General features: G+C 41.0%; 1 protein-coding gene and 1 long non-coding RNA gene across 7 annotated transcripts in view; one reads left to right on the top strand and one right to left on the bottom strand.

Moving 5' to 3' along the window:
* Positions 1 to 16,777, bottom strand: part of kcnh3 (potassium voltage-gated channel, subfamily H (eag-related), member 3) — a 648,677-nt gene that overhangs the window by 582,925 nt on the left and 48,975 nt on the right. The gene's annotated exons all lie outside the window — the stretch shown is intronic.
* LOC134348472 (uncharacterized) overlaps positions 1 to 16,777 on the top strand; it is a 70,302-nt gene that overhangs the window by 5,666 nt on the left and 47,859 nt on the right. For all 4 annotated transcript variants that reach the window (XR_010018425.1, XR_010018426.1, XR_010018424.1 and 1 more), the window contains exon 3: positions 12,219 to 12,424. This is a non-coding gene — a long non-coding RNA (uncharacterized LOC134348472). The remainder of the gene's footprint in view (positions 1 to 12,218; positions 12,425 to 16,777) is intronic.

Consider the following 16,777-nt stretch of genomic DNA (forward strand, 5'->3'; position numbering starts at 1 on the left):
ACGAACAACTGCATTTCCAATGCCTCCATTCTGCTTATCCAATGCAGCTTAATCGTTACTGCCTGAATGACCGCTCAGTAGCAATGGTGTGGTGATAAAAGTTCTGCAGGACCTTACCCTTTGATCATCTCTGTGGATGATAATGGGCATGTTCTGTGGGCATTGTCTCTTTGTGGAACCCCAGCCAAGATGAATCATCACAGATGAAGGCACAGCGTGCACAGCACAAATTCCATACCACATTTGGAGTTTCTCCCTCAACTTAAATCCTGTGAGAAAAGGGTATTTTAAGGGAATCTCTTCAAATCTCTTTCTTTAGCAAAGAATTAGTAACATTAAAGATGGGACTCCGCCACTGGATCCACAAAGTCTAGCAACAGACACAGTGGCATCTGTCAGTCTGTGTATTTCTGATGCAACAGGCTTGCCAAAGTCTGGCAGAATCCAAAAATGGAATGTGGAATTTATTCATAAGGAAAAGAAGCCTCACAACTCACAAGTGATGACATCGCTAAGAGTTTTAGATAAACCCTCTTCCTGTCTCAAATAATACTGGGCATTTTATGAAAATGCCAATGCTTAACAACTCCATTAAATAATGTTGATTGTATTACCACAGATCCTAAATGAAAACCCAAACGGCAAGAAGGTTCCTTTGCAAAAGATATTAATACAAAAACTTGCTGCTAAATACAAAACTACAAGCTGAATGTGTAAACAAACTGCTACAGCAGGAACTTGCATTAAAATATCACTTTTTACATGGTGAAATATTCCTTGGTGTTTCCTTAAAAAAAACTTGACACTAGGCCACAAGTTATTTGAATAAATTAGCAAAAACACTGTCAAAGAGTTAAGCTTTAAAGAGTGTATCAATGAATGAGAAAGATGGAGATGAAAACACTATTACATAAGGCACATTTACTTGAGGTGGGATAACGAAAATTAGTAACAGGCAAAGGACAGAATTATAATGACAAAATCTCACAAAGCTGCAGGCTCAGAGGTATTTACTGGACAGTAAAGGGCAAGGTCAAGCATGTTTCTGGGCTGCTACAAAACATGTGACCATAGTTGTTCATATCTTTTAATATGATTGCAACAAATGTCTTTTCTACTTACCAATATTTTCTTGCAAAACACTTGATTTTTTTTTGCTGTAATTTGTCTGCTAAGTACATTCACAGTTATGCTGACATCTTCAGGCAAGTGAAATTTTCTTCAGTCATGGAGTTCCTTCCCATAATGAGCACAATTATTATAGGATGTTCTCAGCTGCAGGTATTCTCAGGTTAGGTAAAATCAGTACCTTAAGTCAGCATTGCCCAATTAGCTTCAGTCATGTATCCTAAGTTAATGCTGACACTTAACCTTTTGCCTTTGGTCAATTGTGTCAAGATCATCGCCAGTAGCCAATACTGATATCACTGCTCTCAGTCCTTGACCAGTAGTGCCCCTACCTTCCTTGGTCAAAGCAGCCATTCTAATTCTCCATCTGACAAAGCATATTTGTTACAATGAGACACAAAGGAAGCTTGTGGATCAGCACCTCATATTCTCTCTGGGATCTGGGCACATTGCGGCTTTACAGGCACATAATCAAATTTCAACTTTCCACAACTTGCTTTGTGACTTGATCAAAACTGGCTTTTTTTTTGCTTTCAGTCATTGATATTACACCTGTGATGTTCATGTTCTAATTTGTTTCTTCTCCCCATTTCCCTCATTAGCACATCTTGATCCACAACTGGCAAATGTTCACAATTATTTGTCATCCTCTAACTCCCGAGTAACAAGTCAAAGCTACAGCACTCCTCATCTTGACATTACTTAAGGGCAATTTGTAATTAACCTTCTCCTCTTGAATCTCTGGCACGTGGGAGGAAACTGGAGTACCCAGAGGAAGCAGGGGAACTCCGGAACTCCATGTAATTACAGGGAAAACATGGAAAATTTATACAGACAGCTGAGGCCAGGATTGGACCCAGCAGTGTGAAATAATGTCAGGCTCTACTAGTTATGCTGCTGTATTGGCCAGTTGTTCCAAAGATAAGATAATTTTTCTTTAGAAGAATACCACATACAGATCAAATGAATCACATACAAATCTTCAAAGGAATCATGCTTTAATTTATTTCAAAGTTAATTTCATATTGAAATTTAAATCTGAAATGAATTCTGGTAAGCAATGAAGAAAACAGAAAGCTAATTTTCATTCAGTGCATTCTGCCCCTGCTCAAGGGTTTTCCCCATTTTCTTCAGAGAGACAGATAGGTAACTCCAGTCCTGATGTAGCTGTAGGTTGAAAGTGGTTTTATTATTCACCAACATGCTGCAGTACACAAGGAGCCGATGTAAAAAGACAGTACTGCTTGGTGTTCTTATGAAAGGCAGATTCAAATATTGATTGAAATTCCTTCGACTTCTAACAACTAAATGCAATATACAAACAATTATATAATGGCTGACCTGATGTCGAAGGCTAATTGCTTAACAAGGTGATAATAAGTACCAACAACAGCTGGTGAACTTACAAGTAGTGAGATCTAGTAATTAGAGATAAACAAACCACACCAGGAAAGAGATAACACATAACTGTTCACTGAAACTCTACTAATGAGAATTAGCCACCAAACATTAAAACTTTTTTCCCTCTTCCTTTATGCTAACATAACTTTTTTACCCAATTCCCCATGCATTAGCCGTTTTGTGGTAGAACATCTATGTTCTAATAATACTGATAATGAAATGTAGTACAGTTGGTTTCATCCTCAAGGACAGATACAGAAATATATGGTTATATATATGAAATATGTTCCTGAGTAAAGGCAAGAATTGTCAACAATAAAGAAAGCCAACAGTTTAAAATGCTATAATGTTAGACATTAAAATAAAACACCCATGCACATATGAATCTAAGCAAACCACAATAATTATTTTGAGTAAGCCATTGATAATGTGAGCTGCAAATGAAAGCAGAGTCAAAGATAAAAGGATATTTTCCTCAGTAACAGAGAAACAAACAGCACTGCGCAGTTCCACTTTACTGATTCAGACCACAGTAGATACGTGTACTTCCCAATTGCATTCATAATTAATGATCAAACTATTGATCAGCTGCTCGGATCTTTACATGTACGAGATAGTAGTGGATCAAGGGAAAGGGTGAGTGCTCAGGTCACAAAAGGAGAAGGATACTTTTCTGATGTATTACTTAATACAGAATATAATTAAGAGAAATTTATGCACATTTACTTTATTGGATTTTTAGCATTAATATGGTGTCCTTAAGCAACAATCTCATAACAGCAACTATCCTTTCCATGGAAAGAAAATTGTCTTCTGCATTTAAAATGCAAATAGGATTTTATTTGCTCTTCTAATCAGAAGGTTAATTAATTAATAAGTAACATCATTTATAAAATATGTTGCCTTGAGATGTCCACAGGAGAACTGAGAGTGATCCTGCTTTCACAGATCTGTGCTTGTATTTTAAAGCTATTCTTTTTCTTTCTAACTCTAAAGCTAATAATTAGATGCTGGCTGGTTTGACTCGAGAACTGGCACAGCAGTTAACTAGCCATGGATCTACAGTAATGGCAATGATTGTAGAACTGCCCACTGCTTGCATTAGTCTGGTGATGTTGATGGTTGAGGACCAATCTAGTTTGTGGAGTGGTGAGTGGCTCTACTGGAGAAATAATGGGTGACTGATTTCAAAATTAAACCAGCACTTCATTATTGGTGGCTGATCCAGCACTGCATGAAGTGGAAGAGAGGAGAAGTGACTGTTACTGTTGTTGCAATTTCGCTACACCATTTGATTTAAACGTTTATTAATTAAACACAAATACATACAATGCCAAAGGAAATGTTATTCAATGGTCATTGCTGGACTGAATTTTGTCTTATATTCCTCAAGAGTTGATATTATGGAAATGAATGCATGGTTTGGTCTTTGGCAGCACATCACAGCTGGTCTACAGTCTGACAGTTCACATCATCTAATATTTTATCAAGATTGTAATGAACAAATTATTCTGCACAAATAAACTTTTGTTCTCTTTCCTTCTTTATCACTGTGCAATGATTTGTTTAACATGTTGAAATGCTAATAATCATATCTGCTTATATAATTAATTATAGAACAATTATTTCAGATTTGAGAAATGGCACAGGCTAATAAAGTTAATCCTTTTACAATGAATTGCAATGAAATAATTAGAGATATTATGCTATGATGCTTAGGAAGTCATCTCATCCCCACTTTAAAATAGAATTAATGTTGAGTTATATATAGTAAGCAGCAATATTTGGATCAGAAAGAACTGTTTCTGACTTTAAAAAATGGCTGGGTGGAAGGAAAGTGTGTGACTCAGAACATTTTCAAAGTTTAAAAAAAGTCAAGCCACAAAAGTGCTTGAAATAAGATCCATAACACAATTACATCACCAGAGGATTAAAAACAGGTTCATGTTGGATGAACTCTTTTTAAAGTTTCATTCAATGTTTTCACTTTAATCATTGTCCAGTCTTTCCTATTCCTGTCTGCAATAGGGACATTTTTAATTATTTTGGGTATCTACAACATCATATCTGAGGCCAATGATTCATTTCACCTCATTTTAATTTCTACTGACCTGATGCTTTCTATGAATGCTTAGTCAAAATATCCACCAGTGTGCTGTCAGAATTTCCTGTATTGTTTTCCTTTAGAGGGGAAAAAGAATGATGAGAATCTTCACTGATCATTCATTTCCCTCAGTCACTGCTGAGTCTTAAGCAAGTGCCTAGACTTCAAAAGGAGAAATGACCTTTTTTGAATTATTATCTAATACTCAGTGTTGTGAAGGGGGATATATGCATGGTGCCTTTCATTTTATTGCACTTTCAGTGTAGTGTGTTGTCCTTCGGGCATCAATCTAATAACAACAGTACATCAAAAAGTGCCATGATGTCATAATAAACTCCAACGAATCTAGCCAAGCCTAAATACTTCAAGACAGTTATATCTCTAGGGATTTTCTGCACCCACTCGCTACCATTATTGAGTGGAAATTTGCTAATACTGTACCAAAGAAAAAGTAATTTTTAAAACAAAATGCAACAGATCCATACTGATTATCTCCCTTTTGAAAAAACAAAGGAAAATAGAAGATAACCTATAAGAGCTGAACTAAGTCATTCAGTCCATTAAGTCTGCTCTGCCATTCAATTATGATAGATTTTTTTCACACCTTATCCCCATACCAATCAAATCAATCGTCTCCTGTACTCCTGAAAATAAAAAAGAAGCTTTAATAGTACTACATTTGCTATTGTACTCTGAGTCTTAAGTGATTAATTACGTGTTCATAAATATGTTGCCAAGAGGGTCCACAGCAGAGCAGATAATGAACCTGTCTCCTAATCACACTTTTGAAGCTCCAGGCTATTCTTTTTCTTTCTAGAGCTAATGCAAATGTCCAGATGTTGGATGGGTTAACCAGTAAATCATCACAAAATTAATTAGGCATGGAAATGCAATAATGGCGGTAATCATAGCGGTGGCCACTGCATGTATTAGACTGAGCTGGTGATACTTGAGAATTAATTTGGTCAAGTGGAAGAGCGAGCATCTCTACTGGAGAAAGAAAGTGGGCTATTAAACACAAAATTAAATTCGCTATTGTTGCAGGGCGGGCTGGAACATGGTATACAGCCTAACAGTTGAAAAGAGACAAGGTAACATATTCCTGAAATACTGAACTCATTGCAGCAATATTAGTGATTGTGTTTCTTGGGAGTAGCACTTTGCAAAACTGCTAATAGTTAGAAGGAGTGAATTGGCTGGGTGCAAGATATTGGCAGGGAATATGCTCTCACTGCACTCTGGCCATATTTGCGTCATGGCCTTGATAGGGAGAATCAATGAAGAAAATCTGAAAAGTTCAGTTGGCATCCCATATTCAAACCATGGATAGGTAGTGCATCTTCTTTTATTGAAAATCAAAAACAAATTACAGCTGCCAGAAATCTGAAATAAATAAGTAAATGGACAAATGAATGAATGATAATTAATTAATGCTGGAAGCACTCCAAATGTCAAACAGCTTCTGTGCAATGAGAATAAGAGTTAACGTTTCAGGTCAAAGACTCTTTGTCAGAACTGCAGAAGAGAGAAAAACAAACTTGTTTTATGTTGCAGAGAAGGTTAGGGTGGATGGAGCAAAGGATAGGTATCTAGAATGAGTTAATGGAGCCTGTTAGATGACTGTGTTATGTGCGGCTAACAAAGAATAAATGAGCTGGTGTTAAATAGAAAGCTGAGAACAGAAATTATTTTATTAAAAGAGACATGAAATTCATATTGGAGGAGCAATAAAAATTAAAGACTAAATTATAAACAGTAAACAAAACAAGGAACTAGAGGTGGTCATTATTAAGTGAAGTAGCAAGGACTTTTGAACACAAGTAGCAAGGACTTTTGAACACAAAGGTTAAAATAATGAGACCAAAGAGATAGAAAGAGAAGTACTGAGTTTCAGAATAAAAGTATAGTGGTATTTCATTAAATATTTAGGAATATGTTCTTCATCTCTTAAGTAGCACTAATGTCACTATTTACACTGGTGTGGCTGTGGAATTTGACACAAGTAGCACGGTCAATGAGACAGGTGAATGGTTTAATCTTCTACTCACTAATGAAATGATATATCCTTCTACATGCTGTGATGCTCAAATTCACATTCAGTCCAGCATGTCAGCACAGAATTTGATTGCCATTGCCTGTGACTCAGAAGATCGTGGTCTGAAAGAGACAGTATAAGCAATCTACGAACTTCAGTAGCTCAGTAACCTGACTGTTAACTGGATTAGATTAGATTAGATTAGATTATGAGGACACTCAGTCCTCATGTATTGTCATTTAGAAATGCATGCATTAAGAAATGATACAATGTTATCACGAAAAAAAAGGACAAACCAAAGACTAACACTGACAGGACTACATAATTATAACATATAACATATAGTTACAGCAGTGTAAAGCAATACCATAATTTTTTTTTAGATTATGAAGATATGTAGTCCCCTTTTATTGTCATTTAGTAATGCATGCATTAAGAAATGATACATTATTTCCTCCGGTGTGATATCACAAAACACAGGACAAACCAAGACTGAAAAAACTAACAAAACCACATAATTATAACATACAGTTACAACAGTGCACAATACCATAACTTGATGAAGAAAGTCCGTGAGCACAGTAAAGTTCAAAGTTTCTCAAATGTCCGACATCTCACGCAGACGGGAGAAGGAAGAAAAACTCTCCCTGCCATGCCGACCACAGTCTGACTCTGAGTCATCCGAAAACTTCGAGCTGTGATCAGCTCTCCAACACCGAGTACTGAGCGCCATCTCCGCCGAACGATTCGACCTCCTTCTTGGTCACCAAAAGCAGGCAAGGCCAGGGATTTTGAGGCCTACCCTCCGAAAGATTCCCGACCACACAGTAACGACAGTAGCGAACGGGCGTTTCAGAAATTTCTCCAGATGTTCCTCTGTGTTTTCACGTCCATTCTCCATCAAATCAGAATTGTCCACGGCCCCTATTTAACAGATACGACATCATTTTTCACCGGAGAGCTGCGCACGCACGGCGCGCTGCCATCTTTTCTAATTTGAGAAAGAGCAGACCATGGGCACAGTAAAAAAAAAGTCTAAAAGTTCCAGTCAACTCCCGATAGTCCCCGATAGCAGGCGGCAAAAGACAGAAACTCTCCCTGCCATAAACCTCCTGGTGCCAACAACTGCCGATGCGTTGGAAGCACCCGACAACAGCCGACTCTGAGTCCGTCTAAAAACTTCGAGCCTCCGACCAGCCCTCTGACACCGAGCACCGAACACCATCTGCTGAGCGCTTCGACCCCACCCTGGCTGCCGAACAACAAACAAAGCCAAGGACTTGGGGCCTTCTCCTTTGGAGATTCTGGATCACACAGTAGCAGCGGCAGCGAAAAAGGCACTTCAGAAGTTTCTCCAGATGTTCCTCCGTGCTCTCACGTCTGTCTCCATCAAATCAGGATTGTGCACGGCACCCTACTTGACAGATTACAGATATCTGTCAGGTGATAGAAAGTTGCTTTAATCTACCGACTACAGGTCTGTGAACTTCTGTACTGAAGTAACAAAAAGTAATCAAATCTGTAAGATTGATACTTTGCGCACTTTTGAAAAAGCACCACAGTATTGTGAACGACTGGCTTGCTCGTGAGTCAAAAATGATGATTGTGAGTCAAAGATGATCGAGGATTTAAAATGCAAAAACTAAGTTTCTGTTTCTGACACAAGGCTACAATTTTGTTGAAGACATGCTGTTAAAGTAATGATGTTCTGTAATGGTAAATGCACAGAAAATCTATAGTTCTATAAATAGTCTGTATGGGAATATCCCATGGTGCTTTCAGTTCAGTGTAGTGTGGATTATTCTGATTTCAGTATATATTAGAACAGCAGTGGAAAAAATCAGTGCTTTGGACATTTTTACAGCATCGAAAGGGAACCAAATGATCCTCTGCCTTAGTAGCAGATGAAGAGGCCTTGTGCAGATACATTTATATGAGATTTTGAAAAGATGATGGAGGCTCATTGATTTAGTCCATTAACTGTTTTTTTCTTTATAAGTGCTGCACAATATTCTGTGCTTCCAGAATTACCTATATTTACCGATTTTATTTATTTATTTATTTATTGAGATTCAGCGTGGAATACGCTCTTCCAGCCCTACAGGCTGTGCCACCCAGCAACCCCCGATTTAACCCTTGGCTAATCACAGGACAATTTACAATGACCAATTAACCTATCAACTGGTCTGTCTTTGGGCTGTGGGAGGAAACCAGAGCACCCGAAGGAAATCCAAGTGGTCATAGGGAGAACACACAAACTCCTTACAGATAGAGGTGAGAACTGAATCTGCTTCGTTGGTACTGTAAAGCATTGTGCTGTTCACCACGCTAACGTGCTGAATCTGAGGCTAATTTGTAGATGACTTACAGTGGGATGCTTGAAGTTTCCTAAATGCTCACTGTAGTGTATTTAATATTTCAGTTATATTTGAGTAATATTGCAAATACATATACTGCTTGATTAAACATTCTTAGTTTACAGAGTTCATTATCAATTATATGTAAAAAGTTCAAGAAAGGCATACACCATTACACCACCACGTCATACCTGAGAGCCTCACTAAAGAAAACACAAGAAAAACTAAATAGATAAGTATCCCAGCTCCAGAATTTTTCTTTTAATTAGTTTCTTGAGTTACAAAACGTAATAGTGATGATTTGGAGGTTTTAAAATGAACCTGACCTGACTGCCTACCTGCTGAAGCGCAGCATGTTTCTCATCAGAAGGGCAGAAAGACATTAGAGCTAAGAATACAGGCGAAAAATGGAAGAAATTGACAAGCAATGAGTATGGCCACAGGTTCATGAAAAGTGAGTACTGGGTGATAATAAATTTTGGAAAAGCAGAAATGGCTGGCTACATCAGAAAGATAGATGTGATTGATTGCAGAACAGATAACTGGATTATGCATACTGAATGAATTGAGCAGTATTTTGAAGCAAATGAAATAGCAGATGAAAAACGAGCACCAATGCTGCTGTGTGCAATGGGTGGGTGGAAAGCATACAGTTTGCTTAGAAGTTTCACAGTTCCAACCAAACCAGCCAAAAAGAGCTTTGCTGATATCATGAACATAATACAGCAACATTTAGAACCAAAACCATTATTGATTGCAGAACACTTTCGGTTTCATAAACAGATTCAAAAGGGAGGCGAGTCTGTATCAGCTTAAGTGGCTGAAATTTTCTGAGCATTGTCAGTTCAGTGATGGTTAATGATGCAATATGCGATTGTTTAGTTTGTGGAATCTTACAAGAAAGTGTTCAAAAATGTCTCCTAACTGAAGCACAACTCACATTTAAAAGAGCAGTTGAAATCACTGTATCAATGGAAACAGCAGACAGAGACGCAATTGATTTGCAGTCAGCAATGAAAGTTGGCATGAATAAAATTGCAACTTTGAAACAGAAACCTGCCTGGCCGAACAAATTGTGTAACCATTGTGGCAGGGGCTCACATACACTATACCAATGCAAGTTTAAAGGTGAAACTTACAGAAAATGTAACAAAGTAGGACACATACATACAGCATGCTGGGCAGACAAAAATAAATGTACTGCACAGGGAAGAGAAGAAAGATAAAATGCAGTTTCAAAAAGAGCACTAATCTGCAGGCTGTTGATGAAAAATCTGATAACAATGAGAGTGACACAGGACTATGCAGGCTTAAGATTTACAAAGTGAAAACTAAGAGACACCAGAGTGAATCGTCAATTAATTAAAATGGATTTGGACACTGACTTGGCTGTTTCAGCCATTCCACAAAATGAGTTTGAACAGCATTTCAAAGCTACTGAACTGAAGCCTGCAGATATGTAACTAAGAACTTATTCGAGATACAGTGCAGAATCTTTGAGCTGTGCCACCCAGCAACACCCAATTTAATCCTAACCTAATCACAGGAACATTTACAATGCCCATTTAATCTATCAACCGGTACACCTTTGCACTGTGGGTGGAAACCGCAGCACCCAGAGGAAACCCACAGGGTCACGGGGAGAGCGTGCAAACTCCTTATAGGCAGCAGTGGGAACTTGACCTGAGTCGCTGTTACTGTAAAGCATTGTGCTACCCATGACACTACTGTGCTGTCCTACGTACTGGAGAATAGATGAACAAGAGAAATCTGCAGATGCTGGAAATCCAAGCGACACATACAAAATGCTGGAGGAACTCAGAGAAAGTGTTTCAGCCAGAAACCCTGCTGCCCCTCTCACTGGACCCCCTGCAGTTCACATACCGTTCCAACCGTTCAACAGACGACACCATTGCCAACACCTTCCACCTGGACAAAAAAGACACGTATGTTCGAATGCTGTTCATAGACTTCAGTTCAGCATTCAACACAATCATTCCTAAGAAACTGATTGGAAAGCTGAGCCTACTGGGCATGAACACCTCACTCTACAACTGGATCCTTGACTTCCTGACTGGGAGACCTCAGTCAGTCCAGATCGGAAGCAGCATCTCCAATACCATCACACTGAGCACGGGGGCCCCCCAGGGCTGTGTGCTCAGTCCACTGCTGTTCACTCTGCTGACCCACGACTGTGCTGCAACACACAGCTCGAACCACAACATCAACTTTGCCGATGACACGACTGTGGTGGGTCTCATCAGCAAGAACGATGAGTCAGCATACAGAGAGGAGGCACAGCGGCTAACGGACTGGTGCAGAGCCAACAGCCTGTCTCTGAAAGTAAACAAAACAAAAGAGATGGTTGTTGACTTCAGGAGGACACGGAACAACCACTCTCCGCTGAACATCGACTCCTCTGTAGAGATCATTAAGAGCACCAAATTTCTTGGTGTTCACCTGGTGGAGAATCTCACCTGGTCCCTCAACACCAGCTCCATAGCAAAGAAAGCCCAGCAGTGTCTCAACTTTCTGCGAAAGCTGAGAAAAGTCCATCTCCCACCCCCCATCCTCACCACATTCTACAGAGATTGTATTGAGAGCATCCTGAGCAGCTGCATCACTGCCTGGTTCGGAAATTGCACCATCTCGGATCGCAAGACCCTGCAGTGGATAATGAGGTCAGCTGAGAAGATCATTGGGGTCTCTCTTCCCGCTATGAGAGACAGTTACACCACATGCTGCATCCGTAATGCAAACAACATTTTGAAGGACCACACGCACCCCTCATACAAACTCTTCTCCCTCCTGCCATCTGGCAAAAGGCACCAAAGTATTCAGGCTCTCACGACCATACTATGTAACAGATTCTTCCCCCAAGTCATCAGACTCCTCAATACCCAGAGCCTGGACTGACAACAACCTACTGCCCTCTACTGTGCCTATTGTCTTGTTTATTATTTATTGTAATGCCTGCACTGTTTTGTGCACTTTATGCAGTCCTGGGTAGGTCTGTAGTCTAGTGTAGTTTTGTGTTGTTTTTTACTTAGTGCAGTGTAGTTTTTGTATTGTTCATGTAGCACCATGGTCCTGAAAAACATTGTCTCATTTTTACTGTGTACTGTACCAGCAGTTATGGTCAAAATGACAAGAGTGACGACTTGACTTGACATCTACTGTACTCTTTTCCTAGATGCTGCCAAACAGCTCCTGTGGGAATGACATTTATCACAGTGAAATACCACAACCAACAAGCCACATTTAGCTTGAATGTGCTAAAAACAGGAGGGCCAGCATTGTGACTGTGATTGGCTGAGACAACTACAACTTGATTGGAGATCCATCCACCATATACATGGCACGCCCTATAATAGAGTCAACTGAAGTGAATTAAGAAAGGTACTGGATGATGACGCAAACACGGGGAAATCTGCAGATGCTGAAAATATAAGCAACACACACAAAAAATGCTGGTGAACACAGCAGGCCAGACAGCATCTATAGGAAGAGGTACAGTTGACGTTTCGGGCCGAGACCCTTCGTCAGGACTAACTGAAAGAAGAGATAGTAAGAGATTTGAAAGTGGGAAGGGGGAGGGGAGTTCCGAAATGATAGGAGAAGACAGGAGGGGGAGGGATGGAGCCAAGAGCTGTACAGGTGATTGGCAAAAGGGATACGAGGCTGGAGAGGGGAGAGGATCATGGAATGGGACGCCTAGGGAGAAAGAAAAGGGGAGGGGAGCCCAGAGGATGGGCAAGAAGTTATAGTGAGAGGGACAGAAGGAGAAAAAAAGAGAGAGAAGGAAAAAAAGGGAGGGAAAAATAATAATAAATAAATAAATAAATAAGGGATGGGGTACGAAGGGAGGGGTGGGGCATTAACAGAAGTTAGAGAAGTCAGTGTTCATGCCATCAGGTTGGAGGCTACCCAGACGGAATATAAGGTGTTGTTCCTCCAACCTGAGTGTGGCTTCGTCTTGACAGTAGAGGAGGCCGTGGATAGACATATCAGAATGGGAATGGTACGTGGAATTAAAATGTGTGGCTACTGGGAGATCCTGCTTTCTCTGGCGGACAGAGCGTAGATGTTCAGCAAAATGGCCTCCCAGCTTGCATCGGGTCTCACCAATATATAGAAGGCCGCACCGGTAGCACCGGACGATGACATAGGTAGTGAGTAGTGGGTAGTGGCTCCATATGTCACTACCACAGGGCGTGACGATCCTACCTTACACGAGTCCTGGGCTCAGCTGGCTCCAGCTGACAGTACCCGGTATGGGCTCCTATCCAGGGTTATGGATCCCACTGCATTGTGGGTATCTTTGGGATAAGAGAAGGCTAAGGAGCAAACCCTGCACAAATCCAGAGTGGAGCCCCTAAGGTGGTTGGATAACGTATCACGTCACCTCCCGGCAGCTCCTGCAGCCAAGCTGATGCCAACTGTACTGCTTCGCATTCCTTTGGACCACATCCACGAGGCCGAGAGGGGGATCTTGAGGCCTGGGCAGCCCAGGATCTCCATTGCCCAGGTCTGCGCCGCAGGGAGCATCCATTGTCTGCTTAGGTAGACGGAGCCATCAGATGGATGATGACACAGCAGTGTTCAAGGATGGCTTCGGAAATCAAGGGTGAAATAGTGTTAAATGAAAATGCCACTTCCAAATTTTGCAATGCCCATCTAGTTCCTTATACCATCTGTGATAAAGTAGCTAGTGAGGTACATCACATGGAGGCTGAAGGAATTCTTTCCTAGGTTGAGTGGAGCCCATAGGCAATGCCATTGTGGTCCCAGTAGCCAAGAAAAATGGGTCTGCTAGGATCTGTGGTGACTTTAAGGTCACCATCAACCCAATAATGAAAGTAGATCAATACTCTCTGCCAAGGATAGAGGATATCCTTGCAAACCTTTCTGGAGGAAAACATCTCAGCAAAGTGGACTTAGCTGAGGCCTACCTACAGATGGAGGTAGAAGAAGAGTCCAAAGTGTATCTCACTATTAACACCCACAAAGGGTTTTATCATTGTAATAGACTTGTTTTTGGAGGAGCATCTATACCTGCACTTTAGCAGAAAGCTATGGGCCAGGAGCTGCACGGCTGACTAGGCACTCAGTGTTACCTGCATGATATCACTGTTACCGGTGAGGATGACAAGGAGCATTTATCTCCAAAATCTCAAGACAGTGTTTAAAAGATTGGAAGATTATGGACTCAAAGCACAATGCAACTGGTCTGTGACAAGAAAAAAATCTGCAGATGCTGAAATCCTAGCAACTCACACAAAATGCTGGAGGAACTCAGCAGGCCAGGCAGTATCAATGGAAAAGGATACAGCTGAAACCCTTTGGCAAGACTGGAGAAAAAAAGCTGAGGAGTAGAGTTAAAAGGTGGGGGAAGGGGAGGGAGAAACACAAGGTGATAAGTGAAATGGAGGGGGAGAGATGAAGAAAAGAGCTGGGAAGTTGATTTGTGAAAGAAACAGAGACCATGGAAGAAAGAAAAGGGAGGAGGAGTACTAGAGGGAGGCAATGGGCAGGGAAGGATATAAGGTGAGAGAGGAAAGGGGGGATGGGAAATGCTGAAGGGGAGAGGCATTACCGGAAGTTAGAGAAATTGATGTTCATGCTATCAGGTTGGAGGCTACCCAGATGGAATATAAGGTGCTGTTCCTCCAACCTAAGTGTGGCCTCATCATGACAGTGGAGCAGGCCATGGATGGACATATCAGAATGGGAATAGGAAGTGGAATTAAAATGGGTAGCCACTGGGAGATCCTTCTTTTCCCTGCAGACAAGTGTAGGTGTTTGGTGAGGTGGTCTCCCAATCTACGTTGGATCTCACAATATACAGGAGGCCACACCAGGAGCACTGGACACAGTAGACAACACCAAAAGACTCACAGGTGAAGTGTCACCTCACCTGGAAGGACTGTTTAGGGTCCTGAATGGTAGTGAGGCAGGAGGTGTAGGAGCAGGTATAGCACTTGTTCCACTTGCAAGCATAAGTGCTAAGTGCCAGGAGGGAGATCAGTGGGCTGGGATGAATGGACAAGGGAGTCGCATAGGGAGATATCCCTGTGGAAAGCAGAAGGGGTGGGGAGGGAAAGGTGTGCTTGGTGGTGGAATCCCGTTGGAAATGGCACAAGTTTCAGAGAATTATGTGCTGGACGTGGAGGCTGGTGGGATGGATGCTCTCGTGCTGCTTCCTGCACCCACGCTGAACTCGTCGACTTCATCTACTTTGCCTTCAGCTTCCATACTGTCCTCAGATTTACCTGGTCCATTTCCAACACCTCCCTCCACTGTCTCTATCTCCTGAGACAGCTTATCCACTGATGTCCATTACAAACACATGGACTCTCACAGCTACCTGGACTATATCTCTTCCCACCCTGTTACTCGTAAAAATGTCATCCCCTTCTCTCAAATCTTCTTTCTCTGCTGCATCCACTCTTAGCATGAGGCTTTTCATTCTAGAACAAAAGAGACGTCCTCCTTTTTCAAAGAAAGGGGCTTCCCTTCTTCCACCATCAATGCTGCCCTCAACCACATCTCTTCTATTTCACGCACGTCCACTCTTACTCCATTCTCCTGCCTCATGTCCTCATCCACCAGCCTCCACATCCAGCATATAATTCTCCAAAAAATTCATCAAAGAGCTTCATCTAAATTCTCTTATTTGACAGTTTTCACACCAATCAGTTACAAAACCATCTAATCTAAAAAAGGTCTGAAAGTTACTCCAACCTTGTCAACATATTGGCCCGTAGGTCTTCTGATCCCTGCTTACAGTTCTCACAGCCAACTGGTAGAAATTTCTGACATTGCTGGATTAAAATACTCCATCAAAATTCTCACAGGACACCTCATCGTGCTGAGTGGTCTGATGATCAAAGCATTTAGTATTTCTTTAGTCCAATTACTGGTAGTATTGCCTTCCTTTTAGTGCTGGTCTCAGGAGCATTTTCAACTGTTCCATATAGAGAGCTGTCATACCTTTGCAGTGCACCAAAATATCTGGCACATTCTGAACACTCATCTAACTGTGATGACTGATAAAATGCATAAAAATCCACTAAAATCCCCACCACACTTTCCCTAAAGGTAGATAAGTATCAAAAAATAAGATGTTTATTTTCATGGTTCCAATGCAGGAGATTAAAAATTGGGGCCTGAATATGAAGGGGAGCATTGCTACAGTGGACCTGAAGAAACTGTCCTCAAAATTCATCTACCTGCACTGGAGGACCCTGAAGGAGTTTAGACCCTGACCAGAGATGAGTGAGGTGAAGGGAACATACGTATTCAGTTAGGCCCAAAAGTTCCATAAGGCCCAGGGCTTCTCTAGCCTAAATGATCTCAATAATAAGACGGGATAATTCTTGCTAACTCAAAAATCTTCACATTGGCAAAAACAGCTGCCAAGGGAAAGGTATAATGGCATTTAAAAGAGAACTTTTAAAGGAAAGTCATGAAAGAATATATGGAGAAGGGTTGGATTTCTTACAGTATGTTAGAACTGGGGGGCTGATGTTCACTGGGGTATTCCCCTTTACCAAACAATGATCTCAGCAAGTCCTGAGATGGAGAAAAAGGATGGGTAAATGTAAAATACATTCAGTGCCTACTTTATTAGGTACCCCCCCCCCCAATAAAGTGGCCACTGAGTGTATGTTTGTGATGTTCTGTTGTAGTCCATCCACTTCAAGGTATGACATGTGCATTTTTGCATGCCACTGTTGTAAGACTTGGTTA

The sequence above is a fragment of the Mobula hypostoma genome, chromosome 6 (genome assembly GCF_963921235.1).
Source record: "Mobula hypostoma chromosome 6, sMobHyp1.1, whole genome shotgun sequence".
NCBI lineage: Eukaryota > Metazoa > Chordata > Chondrichthyes > Myliobatiformes > Myliobatidae > Mobula > Mobula hypostoma.